Here is a 21,656-nt window from a genome sequence, read left to right as displayed (position 1 = left end):
GGTGTCACTGGGCTAAAATCAAGGTGTCAGTAGGGCCGCATTCCTTCTGGAGGCTCTAGGAAAGAATCCATCCCCCTGCCCTTTCCAGCTGGAGAAGTCGCCTGAACTCCTTGGCTAGTGGCCTCCATCTTCAAAGCCTGCAGTGTCACATCTTCCAATCTCTGAGTCTGACTCTCTTGCGTTTCTCTCATAAGAACCCTTGTGATCATCTTGGGCCCCCCTGGATGATCCAAGATAATCTCCCTCAAAATCTTTAATTTAAACACATCGACAGAGTCCCTTTTGCCATGTAAAATGACATATTCACAGGTTCCAGGGCTTAGGACACAGACATTTTAGGAGAATCATAATTCTGCCTACCATAGCCCTTTTAAAAAGACTGGGATTTGGGGCTGCATTCAGTCACCCATTCAACAAGAATTTACTGAGTGCCTACCAGTTGCTATGAGCTGGCACAACTTTGCATTGTTCTAAAAGTTGGCATTTCCGTCAACAGTAAACAAGACAGGTCTGGTTTTCACGCTCATGGAGATTGCATCTAGCAGGGCCAGACACAAAATGGGTAAGTAAATAAATATTTTTAATAAGGGGCTTTCAAATAGTGATAAAAAACCTGAAAAAATAAAATGGACTAGTGTGATGACTAGAGGTGGGGTGGGGTGGCTTCTGAGGTGACGGCTTTTGAGCTGCGATTTGCATTGGAAGCAGCCGCCAGCCATACCAAGGTAGGTGAGAACATCTCAGGCAGAGGAATCAACCATTGCGCGTGCCTCTGGCAGTGATTAGTGTGATGTGTGTGAGGGAAACGTCATGCCAGAGCACAGGGGAAGCCTGGTACAAGATGGCCTTAGAGATCTAAGCAGAGCAGGTCATGCAGGTCTTTGTGGGCAGTAGCAAGAAGGTTGGGTTTATTAAAGGGCTTGGCAGCCAACATTTTTTCCGCCGACAGAATATTTCTTGGTAGAGAAACATGATAGCTCTAAGGCCTGTTCACCAGGTAAGCTGCTGGTCGCCCTTTTCTGGCTGAGGAAAATTTGTCAAGAATCCTCTATTTGGGCCGTTCTCCTGACAAAAATTTTACTGTTCGCACAGAATACTTCCTACCACAGCAGCAATTTGCCACAGTCAGTACGCCTGCAGAATTTAAACAGTTAGCAAAAATGCCTTTAGCTTACATATAAATACCCGAATTTGCTGATCATTTTTTCAAATGCATTTTGTTGTGTGGAGATACAGAACATTCATAGGAAAAGAGGAAAATAGATGTGTGAGGCATCCTGGCTCAACGATTCAGTATTAGCTTCTTATCACTAGCTAATAAAACATACAGATTCTCCCTACCTCTCTCCCACCTCAACTTAACTGAGTTCCAATAAGATCTATTTTAGGTCTCTTTCCTTCACAACAGGAGAGTTTCTGTGTTTCTCAACACACAAACCTGCAGGAGAAAGAGCTGAAAGCACAGGGGAAAATTGCTTTGGTGATCTTGCAGTGTAATTCACCTTGGGAAAAAAAAAAAAATCACAGCCTTATTTTAAAAAAGTCATAGCCTTATTTTTAAAGTCCAAATACAATGAATGTATCCTTTGCTACGTGGGCAGTTAGGCCAGGAATCAGGAACCTAGTGAAGTAGCAATTTGAAAATCATAGAAAAGAGCAAATTAAATAAAAAGCATTATGAAGAAACAATCAACCAACAAACAAGGGTTGGCTTGGTCCTTGGTAGATATCAGTCTCTAGCTCTGTCTACAGCTCTAACCGTATCTGATTTCTCCCGGCCCCACGTCCCCATCATTTTCATACAGTCATGCGCCACATAATGACATTTCAGTCAAAGATGGACCGTACATACGACGGTGGTCCCATAAGATTAGTACCACAGAGCCTCGGGATGTCGTATGCTATGCCACCTACGTTTGTGTAAGTGCACTCTATGATGTTCCCACATGGACAAAACCACCTAATGATGCATTTCTCAGAACAGATCCTGGTCCTTAATGGGCAATTGCAATTTATGGTTTATCCTTTCTGTGTTTCTTTTAGTAAAAATGAGCAAACACGCACATATTCTTATTGTCTCTTCTTTCATAGAAAAAAAGGAAGCATATTATCCGTACTTTGTTTTTGGTCCACATGTCTTTGAAACAATTCCATGTCAGTTTCTCTCTTTCTCTCTGGAGTTTCACAGGACTTCATTTCACAGTTATACTATCATTTATTCAGTCTCCTATGAATGACTATTTCAGTTGTTTTCTGTATATTGCTATTATATATAATGATGCATATATAACTTTTTTTTTATTTGTGGGAGTGCACCTTCAGGCAAATTCCCAGAAGTGGGATTGCTGCGTCAATGGCTAAATGGGTGTGAAGAGTCATTAGACATGGCCAAACTCCTTTCCAATGGGATTGTACCATTTTGCACTCCCATCAGCAATTTGTGAGTGCCTGTTTCTCCACAGCCAAGAGAGCAAGTCGTTAGGCTTTTTAATTTTTGTCAGTCTGACAGTTAAGAAATTGTATCACACAGTAGATGTAATTAGCATTTCTCTTATTAAGAGTGGAGTCCTTTTCTCATATTTAAATACCAGACGTGAACCTTTGTGGAATTGTATATTCATAGTTTTGCCCCCTTTTCTATCAGATTTTGATATTTTTCCCCTTTGGTAGTAAAAAATTCCTTATGTATTAAGGAAATCAGCTTTTCATCTGTGACATTTTTACTTTTTCAGTGTCATTTTCGTTAGATTTTGCTGATGGTTTCTTTGTCATGCAATTCGTTTCTATTTAGTAAAATTCACCAATCTTTTCTTTTATTGCAACTGGATTTTGAATCTTGTTTAAAAGTCTTTCCCCACTCCAAGATTATAACAAATTCACCCGTTTTCTATTAATACTTATATGGTCTGATTATTTACACTTAAATTTCAGATTTATTTGGAATTTTTTCTGGTGCATCGTGTGAGCTATGAACCCAATTTTATCTTTTTTCCAAATGTTTATCCAAGTGTTCCAAATTTATAAGATGTCCATGTTTTCCCCAGCGATTTGAGATAGTGCTTATATGAAATTTTCATGTGCACTGGGTTTATTCCTAGGCTTTCTACTGTGTTTCATTAGTGTACCTACTTATGTGCCAGCATCACACTTTTTAAATTGAACTAATAGCATGTTTTAATGTCAAGTAGGGCTACTGCTCGTTTATTCCTCTTCTTTTCCAGAGATTTCCAAACTATTCTTTTTTATGATCTTCAAAACTGCTTACCTTGATCTAGGAATAAAACAAACTTATTTGTATTGGGAATGTTCTAAATGTATACATTGAATTGAAGAAAATTGATGTCTTTATGATGTTTGAATCATCCTATCCAAGAACAAGTATCTCTTTCCATAGGTTTAAGTCTTTGTTTTTATCAGAAGTGCTTTCAAGTTTTCATCATATATGTTTTGTCCATTTCTTGTTAAGTTTATTCCTAAATATTGAGACAGAGAGGAAGAATTGTAAGAGAAATTCTCTATGGCAACTTCCAATTGTTTATTATCTGTATACATGGAGGATATGGATTTTTATGTAAATTTTATATCCTATGGGCATACCTAAATATTATTTAATTTTAGATTAATTAAAGTAATCTAAAATTACTTAATTTTTCATTTAATTAATTAATAATTAATGCTTTCTTTGAGATATAGTACATGATTAAATTTGGTAAAATTTCCATGGATGTTGGAAAAGAAGGTATGTTCAATTTTTAAAGTAGGAAGTTTAATATATCTATGATCTGATGTTTAATAATTCTACTAGTCAACTTATCCATGTCAATTTCCATGTACTTGAATTAACAAAGGCTATTAATATTTTTTAATGTTTCCCAACAGAAAAAATTACACTTCTCTAAATTTTTCCTTGCTTTTTAATAGATTTTGTTCTACTAATTTGAATCCATGTCATTTGGCAAACAATTTGTCTCTAGTGTACCTTCTTTATGTACTCTAATTGTTGTCAAGGTATGTGACTCACATTTTTTCTCAAATTAAAGTTACTATACTGCCTTATTTTTTTCTGTTTCAGCAAATTATTGATCTTTGTAGTTAAAGTTCTCCTTTTAGTTTTTAAGTATATTTCTTCTAAGGAAACTCTTATTTTTGTGGCTATAGTATAATTTTACTAAATGTTTTCAAAGTTAACAGCTATCACTAAATCGTTCCCCTAAAGCGGATACAGTGAATTACACCCCTACCAGCAGCCAATGAGAGTCCCAAGTGCATCGTATTTTTTACAAAAGTCTGTAATTTTTGCCCTACTGATTGCTGTAAAATGGATTCTTATTGTGAGTTGGGTTTTTTTTTTTTTTCGTTTTTGAACATCTTTTTTTCTATTTTCTTGGGAACTACACCTTCCACTTCTGCAAGCTGCTTGTTTAGATACTTCCTTGTATTTGCCTTATTGATATTTAAGAGTTCTTTAAATATTCTGAGAGCTAATTCTCTGTTGATTATAATCATTGGGAATATTTCCTATCAGTTTTTGGCTTCCATTTTAATTTTTATATTGTATAATGAACAAAAGTAACTTTAACAAAAATATATTATCAATCTTTTCTTTCGTGGCTTGTGCCTTTTTGTATCTTGTTTAAAAATCCTTCCCAGAGATCCAAAAGACCATCTCCAACATTTTTTTCTGAGATTTTACAGTGTTTCTTTTGGCTTTTAAGCTTTTGATACATCCAGAATTGGCTTTTTTGCGTGGTGTGGAGTAGACATAACATTTGATGTTTTTCTATAAGAATAACCAATTTTCCCAGCACTCTATATTTAATAGGCTGTGCTTTCCCTATGGCTCTGAAATGACACTTCTGTTTTATATGAAATTTTCTTTATTTAAGGGTCTATTTACAGACTTTCTATTCTGTTCTCTTGGCCTCGTTGTCTATCTTGAAATTATATAGCACTATATTTTATTGTATTATAATAAATCTTGATACCTGGTGGGAAATTGATTTCAGTTTTCTTGGCTATTGACTATTCTTGGCCTTTCATGTGAATTGTATAAGCTTGTTAGAACTTACGAAAACACTTGTTGAGATTTCTGTTTGAAATGCTTTGTATTTATACATTAATTTGTGCAAAATTAACATCTTTACTATATTAGGTACTCCTATACATGAATATGGCCCATCCTGCCTTTTATTTAGGTTGTCTTGGATGCTAGTTGCCATAGGTCCTACGATTTGTTCTTAGTTGTGTTATTTATTCCTATTTTCGTTTGAATAGTCAATTTACCTTTTAAAGAAATTAAAAACCAAGAACAATGTCATTTATATATACAAGTATATTTAACATTTCTGGTGTTCTTCTCTTTGGGTAGATTTGGTTTTCCATCTGTTAGCATTTTCCTTCAGCCTGAAGAATTTTTTTTAAACTTTTCTTATAATGGTGATCTGTTGGCAACATATAAAGTTGTTCATAATATCCTCTTATTATATTTTCCATGTGTATAAGATATTGAGTGATTCTCTTTTTTGCACTACTGGCATTGGAGCCTGTGTTTTCTCAAATTTTCTTGATCAGTCTGAGCTAGAGGTTTGTTAAGTTGATCTTTGCAAAGAACCAACTTTTGCTTTTGATGACTTTATTTATAGTCTCTTCTATTTCTTTAACTTTGCCGTTATCTTTATTATTTCCTTTATTTTACTTACCTTGAGTTTCTTTAGCTTTTCTTTTTCTATCTTAAGGTGGAAGCTTAGATCATTTAGTATTTTCTTCTTTACTAATATAGGTATTAAAGCTATAAATTTACCTTTAAGCCCTGTTAGCTGTATTTTACAAAGTTTACATTTTGTGTTTTCATTTCATTATCTTTCAGTTCAGAATATTTTCTAATTTTTCTTGTGATTTTTCGTTTGACCCATGAGTTATTTAACATTCATTTAGCTACTTTTTTCCTGAAAATTTTTCATTTTTTAAGAATATTTTGGCTGGATATAATATTTAATTGTGATCATTTTTTCCTTTCATACTTTAAAAATACCATTCCATCTTCTCCAACTTTGCATTGTTTCTGATGAGAAATTGGTTATGATTCTTTTTCTTTCCCCCCATTTGTAATCTGTCTTGTTTCCGCTGGCTACTTTTAAGAATTTCTCTTTATCAGTGTTTTAAATAAATTTTATTGTGATATGTGGTTGTTCTGGTGTTTATTTTCTTCAGGTTCAATGAGTTCCTTGGATCTGTATGTTAATATTTTTTGTTAAATATAGAAAGTGTTTGCTCAGTATTTCTTCAAATACAATTTCTGACCCGTGAATCCTTTGTGGGATCCGATTACATGTTTGTTACGCTGCTTTATGTTACCCTACAGGACAGTGAAGTTCTGTTTTGTTTGTTTGTTTCAGCCTTTTTTTCTATTTGCTTAGATTAGCTTCTATCACCATATCATCAGGTTCCCTGATCTTTTCTCTGGCAGCGTATAATTTGTTTTTAAGCCTATCTAGGGATATTTTCAATTCAGATATTGTATTTTTCAGTTCTGGATGTTCTATTTTTTTAATACATCATTTCCATTTCTGTCTTCATTTCCTTTAAATCTTGATTATAGTTATGAAATCTACTTCAATCTCAGCAGGCAATTCACTGATCTGCAGGTCAGCTTGAGCTATTCATTTAAAAAATGTTTCTTTATGGTGAGTCTACAGGAGTTTTTACCAAAGGACTACTTTAGTTCTATACCCAGTACGTAAGCTTTCTGGGATCTCTGTTGGACATCCAGAAAATTCCATGAGCTCGCTCTACTCTGGCTGGTTGTCTCCAACTTGAATGCGTCCAAGCCCTCCAGTTCCTGAGCTTCAATACTTGTTCAGTGCTATGTTCTGAATGTTTATGTCCCCTCAAAATTTGTATGTTGAAATCCCAATGCCCAGTATGATAGTATTAGGAGGTAGGGCCTTTGAGAGGTTCTTAGGTCATGAGCCTTAGAAAAGAGGCTCCAGAGAGACCCCTCACCCCTTCCACCATGTGAGAACACAGTGAGAAGTCACTGGCTGTGAACCAGGAAGAGAGACTTCACTAGAACATGACCATGCTGGCACTTTGATCTTGGACTTCCCAACCTCTGAAACTGCGAGAAATAAATTTGGTTTTTACAAGCTACTTAGTCTGTGGTATTTTGTTATAGCAGCTCAAATGGACTAAGACAATAAATTGGCATCAAGAAGTAGAGGTGCTGGGGCTGGCCTGGTGGGGCAGCAGTTAAGTTCGCACGTTCTCCTTTGGTGGTCCGGGGTTCGCCGGTTCGGATCCGGGGTGCGGACATGGCACCACTTGGCAAGTCATGCTGTGGCAGGTGTCCCACATATAAAGTAGAGGAAAATGGGTACAGATGTTAGCTCAGGGCCAGTCTTCCTCAGTAAAAACAGGAGGATTTGTAGCAGATGTTAGCTCAGGGCTAATCTTCCTCCAAAAAAAAAAAAAAATAGAAGTGGGGATGCTGCTGCTGTAACAAATATCTAGAAATGTGGAAGTGGCTTTGGAACAGGGTAATGGGTAGATCCTGGAAGAATTTGGAGGTAGATGCTAGAAAAAGCCTCCATTACCATGAATGGGTCCTTAAAGGCAATTCTGACAAGAACCCAGAAGGAAAAGAGGAGAGCTGTAGAGAGAGCCTCAGTGTTCCTACGGAATACCTAGGTGGTCGTGAAGAGAATGTTGGTAGAAATATGGATGGTAGAGTACTTTCTACTGAGATCTCAGACAGAAATGAAGAACATGTTATTGGGCAGTGGAGGAAAGGCCATCCTTGTTATAAAGTTGCAAAGAACTTGGCTGAATCCTGTTTGTGTTCCAGTGTTTTGTGGAAAGTAGAATTTGTGACCAATTAAATTGGATACTTGGCTGAAGATATTTCTAAATAAAATGTTGAAGGTGCAGATTGGCTTCTGTTGAATGCTTATAGTGAAATGTGAGAAGAGAGAAATGACTTGAAAATGGAATTGTCGATCAAAACAGAAGAACTTTGCAATTCGAGATCTGTAACCATGGGGAACCATGTGCAAATTCCAAACAAGGGGAGGAGAAACTCTTATAAAGAGGAAGGGAAGTTGGGAGGACTAGTGTAAACAAAGAGCCCATTGGAAGAACTGAGAGTTTGAAGTATAGTGGCCTTTCATTAGTTGAGTTGTAACAGTCTATCCTTGCCTGAGCTCTTGCCAGGCAAGAAGAAGTCTTCCTCCCATTGGATTCTGCCACTGTTGTAGGGTGTGAGAGCCCCCTCTTCTGGCCACCCCATCTCCATTTTAAATGAGATTTCTGCTTATTAATTTTTACAGGCAATGCCCAGTGGAGCCTTAGGGGCTGGGCCGCCCCTGAAACCCCAGACTGGTAGAGCCACAGACATTCAATTCCAGCCTGCAAGAGCCACAGGCACACAGCTCCAACTCATGAGAGCTGCAGAGTGGGCTGGGCCCAGCAAAGTCAGAGGTACAGGACTGTTGCGCCAGTGGGTCTGAAAGGCAAGACCTCTGCCCCAGTGGGCCTTAGGGCCTTGATGGAGACCTGTTACCCCTTTCTTCTTTCCTATTTCTTCCCTTTCGGAATAAGAGTGTTTATCCCATGCCTGCCCTACCATTCTATTTTGGAAGTACATAATTTGTTTGATTTCACACGTTCAAAGCTGGAGAGCACTTTGCTTCAGGATAAATCCTCTTACTCACATCTGATTTAGATGATATTTAGATAAGATTTTGGCTTAGACTTTTGAGTTGATCCTGGAATGAGTTAAGACTTTTGAGACTATTGGGATGGAATGAATGTATTTCCCATACAAGGAGGACACGAATTTGGGGAGCCAAGAGTAATGCTACCATCTAAATGTTTGTGTTCTGTTCTTCATCTCACTCCCAAATTCATATGGTGAAATCCTAATGCCCAACGTGATGGTATTAAGAGGTAGAGCCTTTGGGAGGTGATTAAGTCGTGAGGGAGGAGCCCTCATGAATAAAATTTGTGCCTTTATAAAAGAAGCCCAAGAAAGCTCCCTAGTCTCTTCTGCCAACTGAGGATACAAGAGACAATTATGCAACCTGGAAGAGGGCCCTTACCCAACCATGCTGGCACCCTGATATTGGACTTCTAGCCTCCAGAACTGTAAGAAATAAATTTCTATTGTTTATAAGCTACCCAGTTTCTGATACTTTGTTATAGCAGCCTGAATGGACTAAGACATTCAGTTTATCATTACCCAATACTTTTTCTTTCTCCAAGAGTTCTTTGTTCTGCCTTGTCATGCCTCACCCTATACACATACACTTTAACATTAACCAAAGACTCAAGGGTGCCCCTATGCAGATTTTGGGGGATCTTTCTTTGAGAAGTTCCCTTCTTTTCACTCAGTCCCACCAATTCTAGTTGCCTAATCCTCCTCAAATTCTGATCTATGTTTCTTCTATTCAGAAAGACCACTGTGATCTGCAGTGGGTTCCCCTTCCATGCACCAGAGCCTGGAAAGTACCTCCAAGAAGAAACCTGGGGAAATCATAGGACTAACATCATTTGCTTTCCTTCTCTCCAAGATCACAGTCTTAATTTTTCTTTCCCAAAGTCTAAAAACAGTGGTTTTATATATTTGTCCACTCAATTGTTTACATCAGAAGGACTAGTTCAGTACTAGTCACCCCTTCATGTCCAGAAACAGAAGTTTTCTTCATAGTACTTTGCTCTTTAAAGACACATAGATTATGACGGTTAGAAAAAATCTCAAGGATCATCAATAGGTCACCCCATTCCACTCCCACAGGACTTGAATTTCCTTTAACAAATATCCAATAAATCCCTGTTCAGATTATACTTAGCCACCTCCAGTAATGATGAAGCCACTATTTCCAAGGTAGGCTTACATCTTAGCCTGGTAGGAAAGTCTTTATCACGAGCAGATTTCTGTCTCCCTGTAATTTCCGCATTATCTTTGTTTTATCTCAAGGCCACAGAATGGAGGGTCTACTCTCTCTTCTGCTAAACAGTCCTGCAAATAGTTGACAACAGCATCATGTTCCCACAGAGCCAGCTCTTCTGCAGACTAAACATGTCCAGTTTCAACTAGCTCCACCAGATTGAGCAAGTAAGGTAGAAAGAGACCTTCTTTACTCTCTTCCCTACTCTGAGTCTATGCCGTAAGACTTTTGAAATCTCAGGAGAAAATTCCCTTTGAAGCCCTCTTGCACTGTTAGCTTGAATCAGATATGACTAATTTGATCAAAATATCACTCAGCTGTTGCAAATGGTCTCTGTAGTGAGCCTCTTTCAGAATCTCCGAGCACCATGTCACAAGAGCCTTTCCCAAGCTGCATGACCCAGAAAACATCAGTCCTGACCATGCTTTCAAAGGCAGCCCACAGGACAAGCAGATAATGGCTTCATTAATTGAGAAGTGAGAACTAGAAGAGAGGCAGGAGAGTTTAATTCCACTGAAGTATATGGTTCCATTGCCTAATCAATAACTTTAAGGATAAAATTGGACATAAAATTTCAGGCCTCTGAAAGTCAGTTAACATATCTGAAGATCAAGGCTACATTATACATCATTCGTTGCTTGACTTTAGTTTATCCTAATATTAAGATTTGAGGACTTTAACTTTATTCTAAAATCAGGATTAATCTTATTAACTGCCTCATAGTCAAGTTTAAAAAATATTTTGTCTTGCAAAACTTGTTCGCCTGTGCCTCTTCTGTTCCAATAAGGACATGCCTGGAAGCAGTCGGCTTCATAGCTTCAACCCGACAGTTTGTTTTAATTGGTTTCTAATTCATTCTTTAGGCTACGCCTTGTTTCTTTTGGTCCCCAGGTCTGTACTAATCTGCATAACAGCATTAACAGAACACTGTGAAACATAATTCTCACTCATTAAAGAAATGCAGATGCTAAATGTCACACATTTACATTTTGAAATAGTGATTTCCTTCAATCTATTTTATCTTATTTAACTTTTAAAAGATGATTTCCCACGGGCTAAAGTGTAGGAAACCCTTAGTAAGTAACTTTACCTCAGGCATTTTTTTAATCACATGGAGAGAGCAGTTTCCAGGCTCCTGACGAGCATGTACTGTTTCTTAGGACTGTGATGGGCCTGCAGCTGAAGAGGAGCTGTAAACATTTCTTGTTGTCTGAGACAGAATGGTTGACGGCTAATACTTGCTTTCTCTTCAGACTCTTTTTTTTGCCCCATAACACTTGTCTCATAAACTCTCTGCTTCGTTATACAATAATTAGGCTCTCGGGTTAAATCTTATGTTGGAGTCAGATACTTGGCTGTTCATTTCTACTACCCATGGAGAGGAAATGTTTTCCATGGCTGATGATAAAAAAGGGGAGGAAAGAAAAAAGAGGGCCTGAGGTGTCTGATTTTTTTCCACCTGTTGTTCTTATTTGGTCACTCGAAACATGGCTGGAAAAAGAAAAGAAGCGAAGCAGAAGATAGGCCTGGGGATTGATCCCAAAGGAGTGGTTGGATGGATCCTGCAGGCTCTGCTGGACAAGCCACCAGAATATGAATAGCAAGGAGTGACCTGAACTTCTGTCATTAAGTCTTTGCCTTATTTTCTAACACTTGCTGAGTGCCGGTGACTGTGGATCCATAGGCCTTTACCAGCACCAAATAGAGGCCAAGAGTTTTCTAACTTTAGTTAATTTTTACATTATATATTTTATTTTTTTAATTCTATTGCAGTAACAGTGGACTATAACATTATATAGTTTTCAGATGTACATTGTAGTATATTTCGAATTCTGTGTAGATTACATCATGTTCACCACCCAAAAACTAATTATAGTGCATCCCCTCACATGTGAGCCTAAATCACCCCTTTTGTCCCCCCTCTCCTTTCCCTCTGGTAACCACCAATCCAATCTCTGTTGCTATGTGTTTGTTTGTTGTTGTTTTTATCTTCTACTTATGAGTGAGATCAGATGGTATTTGACTTTCTCCCTCTGACTTATTTCACTTAGCATAGTGCCCTCAAGGTCCATCCATGTTGTCACAAATGGCCGGATTTCATCATTTCTTATGGCTGAGTAGTATTCCATGGTGTATAAATACCACATCTTCTTTATCCATTCGTCCCTTGATGGGCAATTAGGTTGCTTCCAAGTCTTGGCTACTGTGAATAATGCTGTGATGAACATAGGGGTGCATGCATCTTTATGCCTTGGAGTTTTCAAGTTCTTTGGATAAATACCCAGCAGTGGGATAGGTGGATGAAATGGTAGATCTATTCTTAATTTTCTGAGGATACTTCTTACTGCTTTCCATAGTGGCTGGACCAGTTTGCACTCCCACTAGCAGTGTACAAGTGTTCCTTTCTTTCCACATCCTCTCCAACATTGGTTGTTTCCTGTCTTGTTAATTATAGACATTCTGACCGGAGTGAGGTGACACCTCATTGTAGTTTTGATTTGCATTTCCCTGATAGCTAATGATGTTGAGCATCTTTTTATATGCCTGTTGGCCATCCGTATATCTTCTTTGGAGAAATCTCTGTTCAGAGATCTTCCAACTTCCTTTTCACCCAATTTACCAAAATACATTGCACACAAACTGTGGGCCAAGTCTCATGCTAGGTTCTGGAAATGCAAAAATGAATGTCAAGATTCCTACTTTGAAGGAGCTCACAGACAAAACAATAAAACAGAGAATTGAAAGAGTTTAATAAGGCTTGAGACTGAGATACACTAGGTCCGAACCTAAATTTTATTGGGTCAGAGAGAACTCCTGGTATAGGTAACACATGAACTGAATCTAAACAGATGAGGAATTGGCTACACAATGAAGGGGTGGAGGAGATGAAGGTGTTCGGAAGAGTGAGAAAGGAGGCTTCAGGTACAATGATGTGGAAATCCGAGGGAGCACGATGACCTCAGCAATGCTAAGTGGTTTAGTGTGGTGGGGATATTGGGCATTTGCATCTGTGTTTTAAGTAATTTGCTCAATGTCACAAGCAAATGACTGAAGCAGGATTTAAACCAGATCTTCCTGAACCTGAAATCTATGCCTGTAACCCCGGCTACATATGCCATATGATTTAAAAACATGCAGCTTAAATTAGATATTTTGCAATATAAATACTATTTGTCTCAATGATTCTTCTTTTGCCAAAGAATAGCAGTTAGATGCCAATTAAGCAGATATTCTCAGACAATTTCATCTTGGATGAAATAAATAGACTTGATTTTGCTGTTTTTATTACAAAAGGATTTTAGTCCCATTTCTACGATAAGTATTATTTGCCTAAAATTTCATGCTTGGCATTTAAAAATAATAAAAGATCTCACTCAGGTAGTTTTCCATCAATGGCAGTTTAATTGCAAGGATCCTCTTGAACTAGAGTAATAATAGGATTCATCTCCAGTAAGGAGAGGAGAATTTGAGCTTTCACTCATAAATACAACTCCATTCTGTAAGAAAACAATTTTGTCATCAACTTCCTTAATCTTTTCTCGGATTATCTCAATTATATTTTGCTCATTCTTTTACCAGTTTCTTTAGAGACTGAAGGGCACAATTTTGTTATCATATTTTATTTTAAGTGGATCAGGTTTGTAGACAACTTGGTTGCAGAAACATCAACAGGATTATCTTCCCTATCAAATAAAAGATGATAATCTCAAGTCTTTGAAGCTTATAGCAGAATAGTTTTGAAAGCAGTCATGGAGTCCAGGGAGGGGTGAGGTGGAGATGGCAAAAGGCCATTGCTTTCCCAGAAGTTTTTTTCCAAAATCTTAGACCTTGCACAAATATCCAAATACCATTAGCCACACCATAATTGCATTATTTGCAGCCTGAGCTGTATTTAAGCCAAGTTATTTGTTAATTTGCTTGTTTGTTTTAAGGTCAGTGTTTCATAAATAAAACCATGTTTATGCTAAGACAAAAGTTAAATTCACACTACTGCTATGGAGCTGAAAATTTCTATAAAACCTGTTGTCTTACTTTATAGAAAATAACAAATGCCACAAAATATTATTTATATGGCACCAGCCTCATACTTATCAGAGCCCAGCCCATGACTTCCTGCCAACATGGCTCTGTAAAAAAGCACTGCACTGAATTAGGAGAGGTAGGTGATAATCCTAAGTCTTTCACTACTAATGGTAGGAACTTGAATAAGATATTCACCTTCAGGACTTTAGTTTTTTATTACAGACAGTGATTAGGGCAAGATGTCACTAAGATCCATTCTAACCTTAAATGTTTATAATTCTGATTCAAAAAGAAGAGATTTAGGTATAACATCTCTATTTTGCTCCATCCAAGATCAGATGACACCCACTTACCATGCACCTTCTAGGGGGTTCCATTGGTTTTGTGTTGTTTCATAGCACTTCAGGCTTTGCCTTATCTAGTTATTTCACAAAAGGATGGGCTGGATGTATATTTTGGAGGTTGAATGACAAGATTTGATGGTGGTCTGACTGTGGGAATGAAGAAGAAGGAAGTGTCAAAGATGCAGCGCTTGTTCCTGGCACAAATCACTGGTTGGATGCTGAAACTGAGAATACTGGAGAGGATCCATATTGAGAGGAAAGATTAAAAATTTAAGAGGCCAGCCCTGTGGTCAAGTGATTAAGTTCGTGTGCTCTGCTTTGGTGGCCTGGGGTTCACCAGTTCTGATCCTGGGCATGGACCTACACACCGCTCATCAAGCCATGCTGTGGTGGCATCCTACATAGAAGAATTAGAAAGACCCACAACTAGGATATACAAGTATGTAGTGGGGCTTTGGGAAGGAAAAAAAAAGGAAGATTGACAAAAGATGGCATGCCAGGGCCAATCATAAAAAAAAAATTTAATTTTGGACAATTTAAGTTCGAGATGCTTCTAAGAACTCTTATAAGTATATGGGCAGTTAAATATGTAAGTCTAGGGTTTAGAAGAGAGGTCAGGAAGGGCGATACAAATATGGAAGTCGTTAGCATATAAATGGTATTTTAAACTGCAAATACTGATAAGAATGACTAGAGAGACAGTGTAGATTGTAAAGACAAGGGCTTGGGACTAAGTCCCAAGAAATTCTCACATTCAGAGTTCTAGAAGATGAAGATGAACTTTGCAAAAGGCCAAATAAATAGCCAGAGAGGCAAGAGAAAATCAGGATAGTGAGTGTAATAGAAGCCAATGTCAGAAAAGTAATCCCAGAAGAGGAAAGCCAACTGGACTGAATTCTCACAAAAGGATGTGAGAGAAGCAAAGAGGTCAAGGTGGAGAGTAAGCTTACTCTCTGACATAGCTCTTCTGATTCAAGCACACATATAAATAAAATATAAAAGAAAAAATAATTATAGAGCCAGGCTCTCAAACAAAATAAACATTTCCCAGATACAAATGGAAGGCAATGCAAAGCAATTAGTGGGGCTAAAACAATGAGTAGGCACGTGGGCTGGAGTCCAAGAGTGCTTATATGAAATGGTCTGAGGTTTTGGAATATTGGTCAGGCTCACTTAGGTCAGGAGCCAGGGTGGGATTGAAAATATTAGTCACTCTCATTGTCTGGGACTATGACTTACATCAAGCATTTAATCTAGGGTTATATAAGGACAAAACATAGTCATGTGACTAAACTGTCTTAGTCTTCCCACCTCAATTAAAGGCAACTCTAACCTTTCCATTGCTGAGACTGAAAACTGGTGTATTCTCTGGCTTTTTCTCTTTCTATGACCCCACATCCAATCTCAGTAGATCCTGACAGCCCCACTTTCAAATCATATCCAAAATATAACCACCTCTCACTCTCTCTGAAATTACCTCCCTGAATCCAGATGCCACTATCTCTCACCTGGATTATTACAATTCCTTAGCTCTCCTGCTGGTTGTACAGCTGCCTTCCTATTGTCTAATCTCCATATGCCACTCAGAGGGAGCCCTTGAAATACATCAGTCATTTCATGTCATACCTTGGCTCAGAATGTTTGAAAAGTTTTCCACCTCTCCAGAAGAGAATCCATAGTCTATAATGCCCCACACAATCTGCTGTCTCTCTGACCTCTTTTGGCTGACTCTCTCCCCTGCTCACTCCACTCCAGCCTCAATGGTCTCTTCAATCTTCCTTGAACACAAACATGCATGCTACTGTCTCAGGAGCTGCATTTGCTTTTCCCTCTGACTAGAATGTTCTCCTAAAGAACCACAGGTCTTACCCTCTCGCCCACTTTAGCCTTTTGTCAAACGTTACCTTTCATTGAGCCCTTTTCTGATCATTCTATTAGAAACTGGAAACCCTGTCATAGACATGCCCTGGATCCCTTTCTTTTCTTATTTTTCTCCATAGCACTCTTTATCATTTGACACATTAATTGTTACACACATGTATTTGTATATGATCTATCTCTCCATCACCAGAAAATGAGCTCCATGAGACTGGGGAGTTTTGTTTGTTTGGTTGGTTTTTTCATCTGTTCCATTCACTGCAATATTCTCAGTGCCTAGGACTCGGCCAATTATAAGTTCTCAATAAATATGTGTTGAATGAATGAATGAAGCAAAGGTAAATGGAGAGAGAAAAGGAAAACAAAACAAAAACCAAAAATCCTGCACAAAAGAAATCTCATCCACTGAAAATGAGCCTGTGAACCAAAATTTCAATGCATTTGAGTAAATTTTCTAAGATAGCCAAATCAACATGGATAAGCCACAAAAAAAAACTGTCGAGGGGAAAAAAGCAAAATCCCTAATACAGTGTATTATACCATTTGATACAGTTTTAGAACATGAAGAATGATATTATCTATTGTTTAGACATGCATGCATAAGTAGTAATAGTACAAAAACGTGCAAGGTAATGGTAAGTTCAAATTGTTACCTGTAGTGAGGAAGAAAGGGACCTGAGTTTCTGGGTAAGTCAACAGGGCTTCAGTTCACTAAGAAGGCATTTCTAAGAGGGTGACTGAAGGAGAGCCTGTGCAATCTCAACTGAACATGCCCAGAAGGGAAGAACACATGGGAGTTGATGGATGGGAGAGACCTCTGGTTCCAAGGTTACGCATTCCTGTGACAGCAGAATGATTGACCACTTGAGCTGGATGGATGAGAGTTGCGGCTGACTCACGTCTTTTCTTGAAGGTCTCCTCCTTCAAATGATTTCACAAATTTCCTGAGACATGTATCAGTGTTGCTGAGCGAGTCTTGGCCTCTGCACTTTCAAAACGCACAACTGGCCGTTTCTCTCAGGCTCTATAACCACCTCTCCAGGCCTGAGTTGGGAGAAATTTTATGGATGTTGAGCACGTATGTAGAGAGTGCATCACCAGCCTTTTGGTCCAAAATCTCTATTCCCTTAAAGTAAATTTTCTACTAGAATCTTCACTATTCTTTCTGGCTTTGGGGAAAAAGCTATTCTACCCCATTGGCTTGGTTTGTGACCCTGAGACTCAATATTTGTTAGCCGCCCCATCCCTTTACATGTGATTCCTCAGCCTCCTGGGTTAGTTAATGAGGAGTCAGTCTAACTCCACCTCTCAGCAATATTCAAGCCCAAAGGCAAATGAGAACATCGGAGGAGGGTCAGGTGTGTATCTGGTTGTGGAGCCTGGAGAGTCTTCTCGCTGTCTGCGAATATCTTCCAAAAGTGGCACTTTTTAAATAAGAAAAAAAAATTAAAATTCACTTAGTGGTGACCATGATAAAACATGTGTTAGTGGAAGCCGTGTGAAAGCAAGAACCACACAGAGCAGATAGTCAAAGGGCAGGCGCTTACAGGCCTGCTGCCTTGGCCACCACTGGAACGGCTGTCCCCTCCCATTGCCATTGGGGAGCTTGCTTTGCCTCTGCAGAGGGGGGGACGTCATAAGTGACCTGCCAATAGCAGCTGTGCCACTGACAAGAAGTCCTGTTATATCTTCCTCTCTTTTCTTTCTTCAACTACAGTTTCTTTCTTATACTTCCAAATTAAATTCCACTGATCCTCCAAAGACCAATATAAATGCCTTAAACCTTCCATAATCGTCCAGATCCCAGTTGCCTTTTTCTCCTCTGAGTTCAAATATTCTTTGTCTTTCTGTGTTAATATACTAGTTCCTTTTTATAGGATTTACTTTCCTTATCAAACTGTCAATTACTTCATATCAGGAAGCAAATCCCTTCATTTTTTTCTGAACCAAATGTTATATTCTAAGTAAAGAATTAGTAGCTATTTGCTGAATTGAAATACAATATTTATTGTTGAGGTAGAAAACACTAATTCTTACCAGGATTTGTGGTTCTCCTTTCTTTTCAGAAGGTAGGTGTGGTCATGAGAGTTTCTTTGACCAATAAAATGTGAGCAGAAATGAAGTGTGTCGCTTCTGAGCTGAAGTATTTAGAAGTGATGTACATTTCTCCGTGCTCCCTGTTTGTTTGCTGGAGGTCCATGTAGATATGGAAATGCTCCACGAACAAAGCAGCCTGTGATGCTGAGCTTCCACACTGAGGACGCTTGCCCTGGAGAGTTGCTCAAATCCACAGAGCACAGTGTGAACAAGAAATTAACTGATGATGGACTAGGCTACTAAGATTTTGGGGTTGTTTGTTATCATAGCATAACCTAATTTATCTGCGATATATACTAGCACAGTTGAAAGGGACTCAATCACACAAAAAAAGAGAGAGATACCTGAATTCAAATCCTGGATTTAACACTTCATAGCAATGTGGCTTTTGAGAAGTTAAGGAACATCTTACACCTCAGTTTTCCTATCTGTAAAATGGAAGCTACTACTACCCATCTTGAAGAGTTACTATAGGGTTATAAAAAATACACGAATATTTATTATTTAGTAGATGCTCAATAAATGGTATCTTTCATTCCTAAATAGCTTGCAATCTTTTTGAGAAATATATATATGTATATATGCACTTTCTGTGTCACTTAGTACAATGCCAAGAAAATACTAGAGAGGGAGTAAAGTGGGTGATTAATCTGAATATTTTCAACAGAGTACTTACAGACTACACAATGAGAGGCTTAGAGAGGTACTCAAGAGACCATTTCTAAATCAACAAAGAATGAAAATAAAGTCTGAGTGTAAAGTTGACCCTGACCTTTAGACAATTCAGAGGGTAATGTGTTCTTAAATAATGAACTGTACTTGCACAATATCTCCAATGTGTGGTCCCAGCCCTTCAACATACGTCACATACCAAACCTCCCTGTTCTCACTTCCTTGTTCCTAGATGTTCGTTCCGTAATTAACCTTGGAAAACTCCCACCCTTCATCTTTGCTCCTCTGCATCCTTCCTAATATATCATTTAGCCAGTTCAGGGTCTTGGCTTGATTCAGCGTTCAAGGTTTTGATTTCTCAGACTCATTACACGCTGGCGACGTGCCATGATCATCAACACTAACCATTTATAGTGACTAGAAAATTAATTATTCTACTTAAGAAAATTCATGTTTTTTTCTTTTTTGACTTCCATTGCTCTGTTTGCCTAAGAAAGATTCAAGATGGAAACACTCCTCTTAAAAAAGTGATATCTTTAGGGGCTGGCCCCATGGCTGAGTGGTTAAGTTCGCGCACTCCGCTGCAGGTGGCCCAGGGTTTCGTTGGTTCGAATCCTGGGTGTGGACATGGCACTGCTCATCAAACAACGCTGAGGCAGCATCCCACATACCACAACTAGAAGGACCCACAACGAAGAATATACAACTATGTACCGGGGAGCTTTGGGGAGAAAAGGGGAAAAAATAAAATCTTCCAAAAAAAAATGATATCTTTGTTTTAAAAGTCTAAATCATTTCAACTCAATCATAAATAGTTGAAGAATGGTTTGGAGAAATGTCTTTGGAATGAGAGGTGGATCTGAATTCCAGCTTCCCCACTTGAGAGCTGTTTACTTTGGGTAAGTCTGTTTTTTTTAAACCTCTCTGTCTCATTTTCCTTATCTGTTAATTTACAGCCTAGAAGCGAAATAATCTAAATAATCCATGTAAAACACAAAGGAAAATGCCTACCATAAAGTTAGCGCTAGATGAAAATGTGGGTCCCCGCCATCACAGAAGTTACAATTTATGTAAGAGACGAATGGACAAATCTGAAATTGAAGAAAAGAGTTGTGTAGAACAGAGCTTGAGTTAGCCCCTTTATTCACAGAAAGGACAATTAAGGGTTGACCTCTTTGATAAGGACTGTAGTGTATCAGGAGGACAGAGGTAAGGAGAAGGCCAGTGAGTGCAGGAGTAGAGAACTTGAGCACTCAGAGAACCTTAAAGAGTAGCCAACACTGCAATCCAGGATTTGAAATTTCGTCTGAACCTGAAGTATGGATACAACTTAGGTAGATGGCGATGTTAGGTGGGCCGTGGAATGGACTGCGTAAGCTGCTGTGTTATGGCAATAGAAATAATTTTTTTTAAATGGAAAAGAATGAGATGATCAGCTGCTTGGAGCTGAGAGTTTGTCTTGCGGACCAGCATAAAAGAAATTGGAGAGAGGGGTTGCATCCATTCAGGGAAGATTTGAAATATGCAAAGGTACTTTCACTTTATCCTGAAGGAAACTTGGAGATCTTGCAGGGTAGTGACATGACGGGACAGGGCTTTAGGACGATTATCTCTGGCTGTCGTGAATGCAGGATGGTGTCAGACGTAGGAAACAAAGGGCAATGACAGGAGATGCCCTGTGTGTGGGAAGCTTGTCAGTAGATGATGGGAATAATACTGGTGTGAGAGCTGGAGAGTTGGAGTAGTGGAATGTGAATAGCGAAGAAATGGTGATCCCTGGAGCCATTCTCAAGGAAGCAATTGTGTATAGGGTTGGGTGGAAGATTCCAAATAGGAAAATAACAAGAGGTAACCATCGAGGGTGACCTGGATGAGCATTTGTGCATCCAACTCAGAAGGTTCATCCCGTTCACTAAAGAAATCTTTGAAAACTTCCTTCATGAAAGCCTTCACTGAAACCCAACTGACAAGTGAGACAGAACAAAATCGTGTGTTATTTTTAAGGTGGTTTATGTGTTGACAGTTTTATGCAGAGAGACAAGTAAATATCAAGGCCAGTCTGCTTTGCCTGGCACATAACAGACCTATGGACTCAAAACAGGTCAAAATTTTTTGCTCCTTATCCACTTTTGCATCATGCCGTCAGACTCCAAAGAGAGGAGTTCCTGCTCTTCTCTAAATGTGGACACGGCTTCTGCAGCAAGAGCTTGCTCCATCGTCTCAGTTATGTGAGCTGAAAGTTCCTCCTGTGGCTGGCTTTCACCCCTGGTGTATTTTTGACCCTACTCTTTCCCTTTTTTCAGTGGTGGTTAACGCATCTGTCCTCATTCGTTAACAACAGGCTCACATCAGGTGATCCACCCCAATGCAGGACTGTAAAAATGTCACAAGGTCAAAAAAATTGAACTAAGTTAAAACTGTGGTAAGTGGAAAAGTGTCCACATAAAATTATACCTTTTTTCACAACCTTTAAAAGCTAAACAGCATCAAGAGAACAGACCTAGAGAGATCATTTAATCCATTGAAATGCTTCAGACGGAGGAGCAATTCTCAACTCTGACTGCATGAGTTATATCGTGAGCTTCTAAAAGATATCAATTCCCAGACCCATCCTCAGAGATTCTTTTCTTTTTTCCCCCAATTTTTCCCTTGTGATGAGAACTTTTAAGATCTATTATCTTAGCGATTTTCAAACATA

General features: G+C 38.6%; 1 long non-coding RNA gene across 2 annotated transcripts in view; it reads right to left on the bottom strand.

The window, feature by feature from the left end:
- The window catches only part of LOC102147870 (uncharacterized), a 57,409-nt gene that overhangs the window by 23,494 nt on the left and 12,259 nt on the right, over window positions 1-21,656 (bottom strand). The window contains exons 1-3 of one of the 2 annotated variants that reach the window (XR_011433066.1): window positions 18,227-20,049; window positions 16,843-17,233; window positions 14,321-14,458 (exon numbers count right to left, since the gene is read on the bottom strand). The exons of the other annotated variant lie outside the window; for it this stretch is intronic. This is a non-coding gene — a long non-coding RNA (uncharacterized lncRNA). Of the gene's footprint in view, window positions 1-14,320; window positions 14,459-16,842; window positions 17,234-18,226; window positions 20,050-21,656 lie in introns of those variants that run through there. 2 annotated transcript variants of the gene reach the window in all.

The sequence above is a fragment of the Equus caballus genome, chromosome 26, assembly GCF_041296265.1.
Source record: "Equus caballus isolate H_3958 breed thoroughbred chromosome 26, TB-T2T, whole genome shotgun sequence".
NCBI classification, from domain to species: Eukaryota; Metazoa; Chordata; class Mammalia; order Perissodactyla; family Equidae; genus Equus; species Equus caballus.
This window is presented reverse-complemented; position numbering and strand designations above follow the sequence as displayed.